General features: G+C 41.0%; 1 pseudogene; it reads left to right on the top strand.

Moving 5' to 3' along the window:
* The first annotated feature begins 733 nt into the window (after nt 1–733).
* The window catches only part of LOC142376968 (dynein axonemal heavy chain 8-like), a 54,072-nt pseudogene continuing 39,026 nt past the window's right edge, over nt 734–15,779 (top strand).

Here is a 15,779-nt window from a genome sequence, read left to right as displayed (position 1 = left end):
CAATGCGGAGTCCAGTGCCTTCACCACCAAGGGACAGTGAGGCCAGATGTCAGGAGACAGAGAGCAGCACTCAAGAGAAAATCAGGGCCAGGCAGGGGACCCGAGACGATTGTTTCCTTATAATGTGGCACAAGTTGTGTAAGATATTGTTTGGGCTTCATAGAAATACAGCAGTGTAGATGTTGGTCTATTTACATTATGAACTTCTGATATAAGTCTCTCTCTCTCTCTTTCTGGGCTTTCTGCTGAATTTTCTGTTGTCCCTGTTTATCTTCGTTTGCTCAGCCCTGTTCATCTGGAGGAAGATGAGAATCTTGAAGAGGCAATTCAGTGTTGTCTACTAGAAGACTGTGCTGTTAATATTCTAAAGTAAGAGTTACAAGTATTTTTTTACTACAGTAAAACTCTTGTTTACACCAGCGTAAACATCGCAAACAACATGGAACAATTCCTCATGCACTGAAGGTGATAGTGGAGTAAATGCAGAGGTAGCCAAAGGTCTGTTTATCTTTGTCATTGTCTTTTTTTTAATATAGGTCATCTGAAATGCCGAGCAAAGAAGAAGTTGCAGGCCTTCTACAAGCTCACAGTGAGAGAGTTATAACATCGGAAACAAGACAGATCTATATCAGTCGAGCCAATGCTTGGCCAACAGCCCAACGTGTGTTTAAGAGAACCTGTTTTGCACAAAGCTGTGACATGATGCTTTATGTCACATTTGCAAGCCATGAACATGACGCTGAGGAAGATGCTGCCGACCTTGGAGGTCCCAGGCGAGAGTTTTTCCGATTACTGGTGAAGCCTATCTTCCAAGACAGTGGAGCTTTTGAAGGTTTTTTCTAAATATATTGGTTTGAAAATGCCAGAGTACACGATACAGAATGCGGTGTTAATTTATTTAATCTTTCAGGCACACCAAATGGATGCACACCAAGACTGAACATTCTCCACTTGCAAAATGGACTGTATGGAACCATTGGCAGGATGAAGTCTACAGTAATAATAACTGTAGGGGCTGAAGCACCTGCATTCCTGTCCCCGAGTGTCGTGGACTACATTGTGTCTGGGGACATCCTTCAACCTAAAAAGGTAATGGGCAATATTCTGACCTGAAGACTATTGTAGCAAGCCTTTGCTTTTTTTGACTATTCCACAGCAGTACAGTTACTTTTATTTTGGTAGAATGCATTATCAAAATAATTTTGGTTTCATATTACCCAATAAATAACTAAAAATGACTTTCTTGCCATTGGTAGGTAACTAAGTGTAAGTGAAATGCTACATAGTACTTCTGTAAATGTTGATTAAATGCAGTCATTTGAGAAAATAAGATTTTTGGGGGGGCTTTTTATGCCTTTAATGATAGGACAGTTGGAGAGAGACAGGAAGCAGAGAGAGGGGGAAGACATGCAGCAAACGACTGTCCGGTGCGGGACTCGAACCGGGGCCCACTGCAGCAAGGACTGTAGCCTCTGTACATGGGGCGGCTGCTTAACCCACTACACCACTGACCACCCTGAGAAAATAAGATTTTAAAGATCTGATCTGTAATATTTAGGTTCAACAGGCAACCTTGCAGGATGATTTGGAGAAAGCAGTCAGCAGCTGTGACTAATGGCGATATAAGGTGAGGGTCTTCCACTTGTTGTCACCATGGCCAACAGAGATTTGTTTGTGAAAAATGCAGTTCTATACCATACTGTTGTGCAACGGCAGAGCTGTCTTGATCAACTCATTGATGGCTTGTCCCACTATGGAGTAAGATTCACCTCACAGTTCTGTATCATATTTGCTCCGTGCTGTGGTAAAATTACTAAGAATTGCCATATCCCCATTTAAAGGTAGGGTAGGAGATCCTGGATTTTGAGTCCAGCGAAGCTGCATTTTGAAAATACACCGGTAAAAAGTCCCAACCCTTTTCTTCACTTTTCCCCCGAAGGCACGCCTCTAGAGTACATGAACGCGCACGAGCACGAAGGTGCACGAGCGCTGTTCTGCCAGCAAGCATCGATCGTTGCCGTATTAGTACTTAGTTTATGCTAACTATACGTTTAATAATGCTAGGTGCTAGCCAAGCTGGCTCTAGTTTAGCTTCCTGCCAAGCTTCTGGACGTTCACGGAGCAGGGTACGCGCACAGGGAGAAGGAACGGTCCGTTCACAATGATTGGATACTGTTTTTCCTAGATTGTACGTTCTAGAGGCCACTAAAACTTTTCATATTTGTGTCAAAACTTTTAATTAATTGGTTGCAATGGGGGTGTGAAGAGTATTTCAAGCAATATGTAAAAAAATGTTCCAGAAAAAGATCCCCTACCCCGCCTTTAACCATAACTACTCATTTTTATGGCCTTTCATTTATGGTGTTGAATTTCCTTCTAGGTTTTATCACTCCTGAGAGAGAACCCCAGCTTGCATGTGCTGCTTGACATACCAGGAAAGGTCAAAGGTCGAGCAGCTGATTTTGTAGCTGGTATTCACAAACCAAGCTACTCTGTACTGGGGAGCAACGGAAGAGTTAGGGAGGAGTTGATGATGGGAACATTTAGGGAGTTTCTCCAATGTCTTGAAAGTAAGTTTGTATTTTTAATTCAGTATATTATACAATAAGGAAATCCAGGAAACGTACAGATTTATTTTATTCTTTACAACTCATGAAGCTGTGCCTATCTAATGTTTATGTACCATGTAACAAGAATACAGTTGTTATGATAGCTTGTAAGAATAACATTGCTTTTTCACCAAAATACCTCTACAGTAAACCATTAGTTATTCAATTAGTCATTGATTCAGTCTTTCTTAAACCTGAGTATTTCCGAGTCTCCAAGTCAACACTGGTTTCCCTTTGCTTTCAGATCAGGGGTCTTCAACGTTTTTCAGGCCAGGGACCCCCAAACTGATGGAGAGTTGGAGCAGGGACCCCCCTACTATTAATATGGCATACAATTGTGTTTTATATTTAACGGGGCCTAGTGCCGTTTATAAATATAGCTACTCTGTTATTGTACATTCAATACTAAGCTATTCAAATAATACACAGGTTAATATATTCAAGTCTTTATTTTAAACATGTGCAAGGCACAGGGTTGCCGTGCCACTGCCATTTATAAACAAACATCTTGCATACAACACTGAGCTATTCAAATAATCCACAGATTTTAACTTTAAACATGCATGTAGATGGGGCAATGAATCCTCAAAGCATCTGTGAATGGCACACGTGTGCACAAAATTTGTGAGAAAAAATTGTTTGAAAAAAAAAAAATTTTTTTTTTTTTTTTTTAAATGTTAAAAATTGTCTAATCAACCAAAGATTTCGCGACCCCCCTGCAGTACCTCCGCGGACCCCCTGTTGAAGACCTCTGTTTTAGATAAAGAGCTGAGAGACACATATGGGGACAGGACTCTAACCGAGGAGGAGGAGGCATTCCTGAAGGGCGGGACCTTACCCAGCAACTTAAATTTATTGGAGTAACGGAGTTCCCTTAACCAATGATAATGTTTAGAAATGACGTTGGTTATGCGCCGAGGTTCATGCTACTCGCTCTGCTCGCGAATCACGCTTCCCACATCCGCTTTCATTATACCGGTACCATTTGATAAATCAAACTTTTCCCAAAGCCAGTTGGAAGGAGAGCTACGACATCCTTGCCACTAACAAAATTGACGAGGCATTCCTCTTGCTCTCGTTTTAATTGTGTAATGATCTCCAGAGTTGAGACAACTTCATGGATAGCTTCTAGCGTTCTTCCGTCGCCATGTTTATTTCCGCTGCGGTTGAACTACAATTATATGGACTACAATGGACTCCCCGCGTGAGTTCTGCGTCACCACTCGCAACTGTTTGCTGATTGGCAAAACACTGAGCGAACCGAGGTAGGGGGATTTGGCCAGACTATGTGCGGAGCCAAAATCTTTGGGCGGAAGTACGTAGGATGGCGTCGCCAGGCTAGGTGGCAGCACATGTCCTGCAACATCTCCCTTTTCTTAATTAAAGCAATGGCATATGAACTGAGACCTGAAACAAAGGCCTACTGAGTACTCAAGAAAGTTACTTGTTTTATCATGCCAAAACCTATCACTGTTGTACATTATACCGGCAGCGACAACAACATAAACATTTGGCAACATAATACAACTGGTTTTATACTGGCAGCAGCAACTTCATAAACAAACATAAACATTTGGCAACAACCAGAATACATATTTTTCTTTCCCTTCAGAGATCCAGTCTTTTAGGTGGCCTGGTAATCCGACCATAGCGTGAGGTGACTGGAGGCCCTGTTGGTGTGGAGGTTGTATCAGCAGCTGGGCTATCAGCATGCTGAGGTGGGGTAGCACACGGCGTAGCACTGAGCTCTGGCCAGTGAATCTCATTGTGAAAAAAGTATTCATACCATTTTCCTTCAGCAAAACCTGAAAATGGGTCCCACAGACCCAAGCCAGGGATAAGCAAAGCAATATTTCACCAACACACACAACACTGTATAGAAAAGGAGCACCAGCACCACACACACACTATTGTATGTTCTATTAGTTAGTAAAAGAAGGAATCGAAAACAGTCAACCTGCTGGGTGAATTTATCTAATCTGTTATCGGTACCACGTACAACTCAGAATACAAGTCTGTTGTTGAGAGCGTCATTTCCTCTTGCATCATCTGTTGGGGCAGCAGCATCAGAACCAGGGACCTAAAAAGACTCAACAACCTGATAAGGAAGGCTGGTTCTGTTCTGGGGACGACTGTGGAACCTCTGGAGACAATAATGCAAAGAAGGATTTTGCATAAAATCAAGAGAATTATGGACAACCCTGAACATCCTCTCCATGAGACTGTTATCAGAAAACAGAGTCTCTTCAGTCAAAGGCTTCTTCAGTTTGGATGCAAAACGGACCGCTACAGGAAATCTTTCCTGCCCACAGCCATCAGCATCTATAATAACTCTTTGATTTAATTGAGCTACATCAACATTTAATTTCCCTCTGGGATAAATAAAGTATTTTTGAATTGAATTGAATTGAATAAAGTGCATTGCAGTAATCTAGCCGAGATGTAATAAAGGCGTTGATTACTGTTTCAAAGTGCGTATGTGCAAAGAAGGGCTTCACCTAAGACCAGATACACTGAGACTAAGATACAAAAAAAGCTGGACTTCACTATTGCACCAATTTGCCGGTCCAATTTAAAATCACTGTCCATCTTAAAACCCAAGTTTGCGACTGTTGGCTTCCTGTATTGCACCAAGGGGCCCAAGTCAACAGGAGGGGATTTGCAAGAGCCACTGGGACCAAACACCATCACTTCTGAAACAGGAAGGAATGCCGTTGGACCATCCTACAGGATGTGACGGACCACAGTTTCTGTTGAGCATGAAAAATATAGTTTATTATTTTTGACTGGACCACAGGAGTTGGTCCTAAATAGGTGGACTTTGAGCCTCCAGCTGCTGTGCAGACGGGTGAAATGGATCGGTCATGTCAGCTTCAGGGCCTCCTTTTGAGAAGTTTTGGTTTGTAAATGTTTGTCCAGCAGACCCGAGCACGACACATTCAGCAACAATGTCCATTGGGTTTTACGTTTACATCCCCCATCTGAGCTGGGGGACTGATGTAGAATCATTTGACGGGGGCAGAATGTCAGTTGTACCATTTCCCATTGCAGACACAAGCCACATATTTGTGTGATTTTATTTGATCAATTTATTTATACGCCATTTATTCTTCACAGCTACTGTTGCTGATAATGCAATATTCTGCCCGTACAGTCTGTTTGGTTCCCAAGCACCTACGTAATTGTTTTCTGGTGATGATGCACGCCTCCTCCTCATTATATCCACTCAGGAGAGTCAGATCAGGCCAAGTGATTTCTCCAAGAATAAAAAGCAACAACAGGCTGGCTGAAGATGCACTTAGACTTTCCTCAAAGCTGCTGGGGTTAAATGCTGGGGCCCTTGTCCACTTGAAAGCATGACAAGCTGTTCTTATGGAATAGCCAGCCCTTTCAAACCCTTTAATTACGTTCACATCTTTTCATAGCTGACACCTGATCTCAGGTGGTAAGCTGTTATTCAAATGAATTGTTCTGCGCTATTTATCAGCATTCTGAAAAGGCTGATTTGTTTATTTCACAAGAGCAGGAGAGCCGCACACTTTCCACATGTTATGTTGAGAAGTGATCATTTACATACGAGGTGGCTCCAGTGCTCTCTCATCTGTACCCTCTTCATACTCACTTTCCTTTTGACCTACTATCCACTGGATACAATAACGATCAGCTTAACTGCCTCGTGTGTTTCTTCAGCCTTAATGTTTGTTCTCATATATTTTCTTATGTGTGCAGCAAAGCAGTGAAAGCTTTGGTTGGCATAATGATCACCAGATGTGAACACAAACTACTTTGTAAAGCTGCCCATCCCCTTTGGCATCTTTATTTTGTTGTGTTACAACTTTGACATGTGTCTGTTTTTTGGATTTTTATGTCATAAAAGTGAAAAATAACTGCATGTATGGGTTGTTTTTTAAGGCCTTCAATTATGATCCGTTGCTGAAACTTGCATATTATGTCCATTTTTATTCAATCAAAGTGTCTGAAAATCCCGGTATGTTTAAAGCTGTTGTGAGAAGCCCCACCACTGAGCAACATCAACTTGTGTTTCATTTTGTTAACAAGCATCACGTCGGTACGTGTGCAAAAAGATCCCGTTTGATATGTTGTGTCAGAATCATTGATCCAACTTTTAGTCTAGAGTGTTAATCTCATTAGAAATTATAAACATGTCAGTCCACATCCATCTGAACTTATAAGCAGACTCTTTTTGTCAGGGACTGACGGCACATTTTTATACTGAATTTGATCAAAGAGCCACCTGCTGGAGGAAAAGTAAGAGCAGATGTTTAACATTATTTTCCATATGATGGATGGGAAGCTGTTGTTTGAGTATCATCCACACAGGTAAAAGTAAAGCAAAATCATTGTCATTAAGACTTTGGCTGTGGAGTCATGCTGCTTATTGCATTAAAAGTGAAAAAACACGTCGCTGAAGGTGTAAAATCAGTTGAACGACCAGTTGAACCCCATGGCTTTCGTATGCATCACGGGGAACAATGTCTGCTTTAATGTCTTTTACTAAGTTGTTTTGCAGGAGATGTGCACGTAAAATAATTTTTCCCTTATAGAATCCATCATATTGGGCACCTCAGTCTTAGTAAAAAATGGAAACGTACAGATCAAGCAACTTTGAAGCTTTTCTTGCAACCACAGGCCTCCCCTGTTATTCTTTCAGCGTGTTGCACTTCTGAAGACTGCTGGGATCACTGCTGGCATTAAAGCTGCAGTCTGCAACTCTTTTTCAAGCATAATGCCTGGAACTGTCCGGGGATTCTGAAAGTAGTACATTAAATACCCCAATACAAAAAAAAATGAGTTCTCTAGGTCCCCTATATGTCCCGCTAGGTCCCTCCAAAGCCAGCAGGTTTGTTTACAAAATTGCAGACCGGACCGGTAAAAGGTAACCAATCAGGTTTACGAGCTGGGCTCTGCTGCCTGTCAATCACCGATTGTGCACGCGCGATACAAGGTAGGCTCGTCCCCACGCTTATTTATCTGGACTATTGAACTTCATTACGGGCTAGTCTACTTACTGTGTCTTCCATGATCGCAAATGACAGGTGAGTTGATGAATGAGGAGTCGTGTAGGCGCATCTGGCGTGCACGTCTACGTGCACGAGTTCTCATGTGTTTTGAAGGGGCGGGACAGAAAGTTGAATAACTTTTTATTTTTCGGTTAAAAAATAAGCATTTCTTGCATTTTGCGACTACGGAGGTCACCGTTTTCAACTTCAAGCGTTCTGATAGATCATGTAAACTCTTAAAATGCCAAAAAGTAGGACTTTACGTATGACAACAACAAATCCTGCAGACTGCAGCTTTAATGTAAAGTTATTCAATTCAATTCAATTCAATTTTTTTCTGTGTGAGTACACCTGAGATTGATGCCGGAGAGACTGCTTTGATTGAAACATGGTGGAAGTCCGCAAGCTTTCCAGAACTATTTAACTGTGGTATTTATAGATCAGAAGAAGAATCTATCATTCCTCTGCTGGTGCTGCAGTCTCTCCAGTCTCTCAATCTCCATGCTTTTTGGTTCAACTCATCTTTAGCAGCATTTTGTCTCTTATGGGCTTAGCTCTGTCTGAATGAGGCTAACAGAAAGAAGCCACGGGCATCTCAGAGGTCAAGTAAAAGTGTTTTGCATCTTAACAGCATGGGGCTAATGTGCTGGAATTGTGCACACACGCGGCACACTTAACCTGGAAAGTAGCCAGAGTCTCTTTGTGCTGGTTTACTCAGCTGTGGAAGGCAAGGTCCGACCGAGTCAGATGACTCAATTACGGATACCCGACCAATCTCGCCTCGGGATCAGGGGGAATCGGGGAGGGGTATCTCTGTCTGAAAGGCTCTAACAAAGGCCCTGCCCTGCTTACTCTGTTCGGACAAGGCCCATCGACAATCTGCAGGGGGGATAATCCCAGCAGCACTAAAGAGTTCTCTAAGGAAATGATGCTCACTTTAGGGTTTAACAGGTTATCTCAACATTACATCTTCATGCAGGTTACGCGTATCGATGTTTCAAAAGTTGTTGTAGAACATATCTGAAGGAGGCTGACTAAAGTATGTCACTTGATTAAAGTTTTACTGGTTAAAACCCATTTTAACCAGTTTGAACTCTGACCAAAAAAATGAATGAGTCTGGCTGGCAGATCCTTCATCCACCCTGTGGGATTGAATGTAGGCCTTCTTCACCAAATAATAGGGGGCACTCATAGTTTGACCCACCCAGTTAATGTGTTTAACCCCTTAGGGCAGTACATGACTGGCTGTTTAAAAGGGCTCATGTTTAGTGAATTTTCAAGGCTCATTTAATTTTGTGTTGATAGTTTGTATGTTACTGTTTTGTCATTTAGAATTTAAGATCATTCTTAATGAGTTGATGACGATGAAAAGATGAGTGACCTCAGGAAATACAGAGAAGCAGTGGGTAGCCTAATCTATCTTAGTTCATGCACTAGACCAGATTTGAGTTGTGTCGTAAGTAAACTTTCACAATATTTCAGTGCGCCAACAGAAGAGCAGTGGACGACTGTAAAACATGTACTGAAATATCTGAAAGGCACAATTGACAAGATGCTGTGTTACAGGAAATGTGATGATGGGTTACAGTTGGTGGCTTATAGTGACTCGGATTTAGCCTGATTAACATAGACTTTCAAATCTCTTCGAGATTCTGGTCTGACCAAGACCATAACGAATACGATTCGAAATGGCCTGGTCAACCCGCCTCCCTCGGGTTGCTACTGGTTGTGGCCAGAAAAGGCTGTGCCTAAGCTTAAGTCAATTACACCACTCTTTCCTCTGACGTATGATTTAACTACCAGCGGGGCTAACTGGTAGATTAAACTCTTACCAAAGCCAGTAGGGAGCAAGGCGAAAACGTCTTTCCTGTCAAGAAATGATTCAAGGGCTGTTCTTTGCTCGATTTTTAACGAGAATCTCCCGTCGAACACTTTTCTTACAGCATCTACAGCAGTGTCAAAAGCTTGACGCTGCTCCATGTTGATATTGAATGAAGCGCTTCCGTGTACAATCCATGGGTTGAGTGGCAGTTCAATCACGTCACTACCTTGAACACGCCTCTACCCTGGGCCGTTGGCGCTGCTCAAAGTCGATTGCTTCCCGACAAAGTGGGTGGAGTTCCCATTTTTTCGGGAACTCGAATCCACCTGAATGAGCAGTTTGCCTGAGTAAGTGTAGCAGAGCCGAAGGTGTTGCGTCACTGCGAGGGCGGAGCCTGGGTAACTCGGATTGGGCAGGAGATGCAACTGACCGACGTAGTACATCTGGTTATTGTGTTAGCCTATGTAAGAATGGTCCTCTGATTTCTTGGAAGACCAAAAAGCAGCCAACTGTAGCACTGTCGACATGTGAGGCTGAGTACATGGCGTTAGCTGTCACTACACAAGAATGTTTGTACCTGTCTCAAATGCTTAAACATCTTGACTCTCATTATGATGTACCTGTAATTTATGAAGATGACCGGGGGCAATTGCATTGGCAAAGAATCCCTTTAGCCGACAGAGATGCAAACACATTGACATCAAATATCATTTTGTAAGATCTACTGTAAAAAATGGTGATGTGTTTTTGGAGTATTGCCCAACAGATCAAATGGTTGCTGACCAAATGACAAAACCAGCTACAAAAGGGAAGCTTCTTGCCTTTTCTAGGTTTCTATTTAGGTGATTGCCGAACCAAAATGTGATTTTGCTCTTTGCAATGTTTTTGTTTTTCTTGTTGTAAATGTGAGAACAAGTGGGGGTGTTGATTGATGCTTGTTGAGGGCCTTAACTATCTGAGTGTGCTCTCAATTGACAACCTTGATTGAGGCCAGGTCATGTGACTTTACTTACTAACTCTCTCTGTTCATTTTCACCCAAACCTGTGTTGGTGCCTGTTCATTTTGGTCTTTGTCTCCAGATAGCAGTTCAGTTTGTAACACAGGGTCTGCATGTGTTCAAGCAAACTTTTATTTCTTTTACTCGCAATGTTTTTAATGTAGGAATCCTAAGACAAGGCCCCTCCTCGCCTTGTAAGGCCAACAAACATGACAAATGTTAGGAGTGACTAAAACTGGAGTGGTGTGAGGAGAGCTCTTGGCTCTTGTCATCCTGTTTTTATAACCTCAGCTTGGTCAAGTCATTTTTAACACCCAACCTTAATCACATCATTTTCAGTACCAAGAAGTTTGTAATGTGTAAAAAGGAGATGAAACAGTGGGGGAAAATGCAAGGAAAGACTGAAATTTCTCAATTTCTCAATGAGCACATTGTCCTTACATATGTGATGCAACAGTCCATATGTCACAATTACACCAAGGCTGTGACAATGCGTTGACAGTTATTTTCATGTGCTGTAGCACATAAAGAAAAAGCAGCAAAATTTGTCTGTTGACACAATAAATGGATTATATTTATTTGAAGATTTCACACCTTGTCATGATACCAAATTGCGAGTAGTGACATGAATATAGACAAATTAAACTAATAACATTCAATATAGTGTGAAACATCCATCCATCCATTTTCTATACCGCTGAATCCGTCGGTCGGGTCGCGGGGGGGCTGGAGCCTATCCCAGCGGTCAATGGGCGAGAGGCGGGGTACACCCTGGACAGGCCGCCAGTCCATCACAGTGCCACACAGAGACAAATGAGACAAACAACCATACACGCTCACACTCACTCCTAAGGACAATTTTAGAGACACCAATTAACCTAACATGCATGTTTTTGGACAGTGGGAGGAAGCCGGAGTACCCGGAGAGAACCCACGCTTACACGGGGAGAACATGCAAACTCCACACAGAAAGGCCCCAGCTGGGAGTTGAACCTGGAACCTTCTTGCTGTGAGGCAACGGTGCTAACCACCACACCTGTGAAACATCCTTTATGGCTAAATGAAAACAGCCCCCACCCTTTAGTAACGTTTGCTTTGACGTGGGACTTCCTAAAATGTCCCTTTGTTACTGATCTAATCCACGGTTCAACAGTAAACATAGAACTTCAGCAAAGAGTTTTTCACAAGGGCCCTTCATGCCTGCGCGTTTTTCAGATATTTTAATTCCCAAACAATTCTGAGCACACATGCAGTGCACGCAAGCAATTGATTATTGAATAACCAGAGTAATAAAAAGACAACTAAACTGTTATGGGAAGCTGTGTCTTTCATCACTTTATGACAGCTCTGTTTAAACATTTGCGCAAAGTTAGAAGAGCCATTTTAGACAATGTTGATTACCTGTTAACTCAACCTCTGTAACCTATTGTCTGTTTGCTTCCTCAGACACTGAAATTTCTATAAACTGCATGTCAGGCTTTCTAAGCTATTCATATCTGAGCAATTTAAAACCTGAGGGGTTTTCTGGAAAATATAAACATATCAACAAGAGTATTTTATTCCAAATCATCTCAAGAAATGAGAAAAGCCTAAATTAAGAAAGAGAAAATTACATTTAGGAGGTAATATCTTAAGCTTTCACTGTAAATGGATAAGAACTCATATTTATCAGAGGCAAAAGCATGCATGTAGTATACTGCATCATGTCCGAATGGTTTTTGATGTACTTCTAAACTCTGAAGACAATAATGACAAATTATGGACACCAAACTAATCTCAATGAACTACCCAAACAAAGTTAAACATTTCAGATATAAACTTGAACATCAGTGTTGGCACAGATCTTTTACAACAAAATGTTGTATTTGGTGGCAGGAGTCTCAATGTTTGTCACAGTATGCTTGTGTTCTTGTGTTTTTATTCTATAAAATGATATACATAATGTGTTCTATTTACAACCAGGATCTACATAAGACATGAAAAAAGTGTTAAACATAGTGCTCAACATTTACTAAAGTGAGAAAAAGCAAGTTTTTGATATGATTTCAAACAGTTTTAGACATGAAAAGGTTCTGCATTCTCTGTGTTAGTTAAAGCTACATAGAATTTTTTTGTTTAGTCTGATCTGGTAAAAGACATTCAAAATGTACTTGTCTGTTGTTTTTGTTTAAGATATTTCTCTCCGTAAAATATCTGGTCAAAAGAAAGAAAGAAAGTCATGCAGGAGTGTGAATAGCTTGGTTTGAATTGATTTGTGATAGTGAATCACCTTTAAAGCTTCCACTGATCTGCACACTGTGCATCTTTAGTGAAGAAAAATGATACTTTATGGAAAAGAAAAGCATATTATCACATCTGGCCCATGATTCTGTGCAAGCATCGCTTGGAGGCTGTGTTCCAGATCAGCAGGGCAGTGTTTGAGTTCAATGTTACCTTTGCTTCAACATTAATCTCACACATTAGAGTGACTGGCTGTCAGCCCGTGACATGTCTTTCATGGATTAACAGTGTTACTGGAACGATTCTTTGTTCCTACTAATGCTGTGAGCAAAGTATCGAGGGAGCTATCAAACAGCAGATAATTAACTCAGGGGCCGACCGAGTTAGTAATAGAATGATGAATTATTCAGTATTTGTAGGCTCTCTCTCCTCATATTGCAGGCAACACAATAGTCACTGAGAGTCATACTCACTGAAAATTAGAAATTCATGTTTGTATACTGCACTGTATAAATACACTCAGCAGAATGACTCAACTATTTGAATAGATGTGCCCAAGCAAACAAGCAAGTTCTGTGTTAGGTTTTGTTAAGTTTGTCTTTGTTTTATGCTTATTTGTTTTTGTTTTCATGTTCTTCTTGTCTTCCAGAGTCAGTTCCTTGTATATCTCAGTCTTGCTTTTCTGCTCTCTGCTCCCCCCTCCTGGCCATAGATTCCAACAACAGTTACACACAACCTTTTGTGACACTGAATCAACTTAGTAAATCCTCAAGTGAATGAAACAACACACAAAGCTTTAATATGGGCTATCTTTCAATGTACACTGAGTGCAAGTGCACCATCATTTTTATCAAGACCGAAAGCTCATTAAAGATTGATTTTAGAATTATTTTTCACATCAAAATAACTTTCAGTTTGAGGTTGCTGGTTGTGTGGATGGGAATATGACCAAAAGACACGAGGCTGTGTGCCCTTGAACAGCCTTAAGAGTATGAAGGCTCTGGGAACGCTGCTTTGAGGGTGCTGATTCTTATGTCTATTTTGAAACAAGACTACAAAGTTGTTGTTGATTTTTCTGCAGAGCAGTTGCGCTAAACCATAGAGTCTATCCATTCAAGAATAAGGGACAGGCTATGTGGGATTTGATAATACCTCTTAAAACTTGGCCTGTCACAGGCCTGTGTAAGGAGAAGGTCAAATTGTGACGGAAGACATTTTGCCGAGTTTGGTACCTAGAAATATGTATCTCTTTGTCCTCAAAGGCTATGCACTAGTTGCCCCCCCCCCCCCCCCCCCCCCCCCCCCCCCCGTCCAATAAATACACACACTTTACACCAGGGGTCGGCAATTAAGTTTGGACCTGGGCCAATTTTTTTCTGACAATAGTATTACGGGCCATGGCCATGTTTTTCTATTGTGGATTTACATAAATGCATTTCATTTTTTTTAATTTAAAACATTTTTTTCTTCTATACACTGTTATTAGGCTGAATGTTGCATCTCCTGGCATCTCTCATGAAACAGGCGATAAAACATGAGGTTTGAAAAATATCTTTCAAAAATCATATTTCAAAAATTCCATCTTGCGGGCCAGATATAATTGATGGCGGGCCACTAATTGCCTACCCCTGCTTTACACTGACAATGGAAGGACTTCAGCCAGAGGGTTCTTCAGGTTCACAGCCATAATGACAGATACTAGAGGTCATTCTTGTCTACAACTTTAACTTAAAACAACCCTTTATTCATTCTTTATCATCACATTTATCTATTTATTGTTTTGACTGTGACAATAAAAATTTCATCAGCTGACATTCAAATAAATGTTTTTGTCCCATTACTGTACACCACACTGCGTGTGGTAGCTCTTGACAATCAAAACAAAACTTTACTGTGAACAAAATTTGGGTAATGGCTCAGGAAAAAAAAAAATCTTGGACATATACTTGTAATTCTTAAGCAACCCATTAAAAACAGAGTGTGAGAGCTAATTATTAAAACGTTAGCTCATCCAACAGTCCTACGTCATCCACGCGCCAACGGTCGTGACATCTCAACGTTTAAAAGGAAGTTAAAAAAAACAAAACCAAAAAAACGGTTAAATAAACGTTTGGAATCAGTAGCAGTTCTCAACGGCTGGAGAAAAATATTTCCATGGTCCAATAATTCAGAAACTCAGAAACGACACAAGAAGAAAAGCTGAACATTGGAAGCTACAAATACGTCGGATGATAAAGTTTCGGTAAGAGCAGAATATCAAACTTGAAAAAGTGAATGAACAAACAACATAAACTGAGACGTAACGGTTGAGCTAACATACCTTATCAGCTAGAAAGAAAAATAATTAGCGTTTATTCATGCTCAAATTGATCAGGAACCTCACCAAAGTAAGTTTAAATAATATAGAAACACAATAAAAACATTTTTTTGTAATTACCTGCTCCTTTGAATTTGAAGGAATTACTTTTAAAAATGTTTGAAACATGGATCAGATGTTGCACATCCAGCGCTTAGGAACTGAGGAGACTGTTGATGTCACTGTATGCATTTTATTTACTGAATTACAGGAAAAAGTTGATAAATCAACAACATTAGTGGCTAATAGTGTTTTCTCAGAGGGAATAAAGGGAACCGTTGAGTATTACGGCTTAAGGGGTGATTCTCCCTTCCAGACATCGTTATGATGGACACACCCAATCCAAAAGCAAACAAGTGTGTGTCTCAGGTAAGTTTCAGTTGTTTCTTTTCAGAATTAAAGCAGCCCATTTGATTCAGCTTATTCGTTGAGATACAGCTCTAGTTACGTAGAGCAAATACACTTCTACACTATTTCCGACTCTTGTCTTCCTTCAGGCCAAACATAAGCAGGCAAGAGAAGAGAGGAAAAAGCTGCTCACCCCTGCACACAAGTACATGATTGACATCCTGGCTGACCGGCTGTCTTTGGCACCAACAGAGGTGGAGGAATTTGTTTTGGATTCTCCTTCAGTAAGTTCCTCCTCAGTGTGACTCCAAACTGGTACTAATGCTATCAAAAGCAGAAATATCTCACCAACACAAATCAGAAGTCAGGTGATCAGCTGAGGTTTTGTGGGATTGATTCATAACG

This window comes from Odontesthes bonariensis, chromosome 3 (assembly GCF_027942865.1).
Source record: "Odontesthes bonariensis isolate fOdoBon6 chromosome 3, fOdoBon6.hap1, whole genome shotgun sequence".
Taxonomy (NCBI): domain Eukaryota; kingdom Metazoa; phylum Chordata; class Actinopteri; order Atheriniformes; family Atherinopsidae; genus Odontesthes; species Odontesthes bonariensis.
Note: the sequence above shows the minus strand (reverse complement) of the source record. Positions and strands in the feature narration are given on the sequence as shown.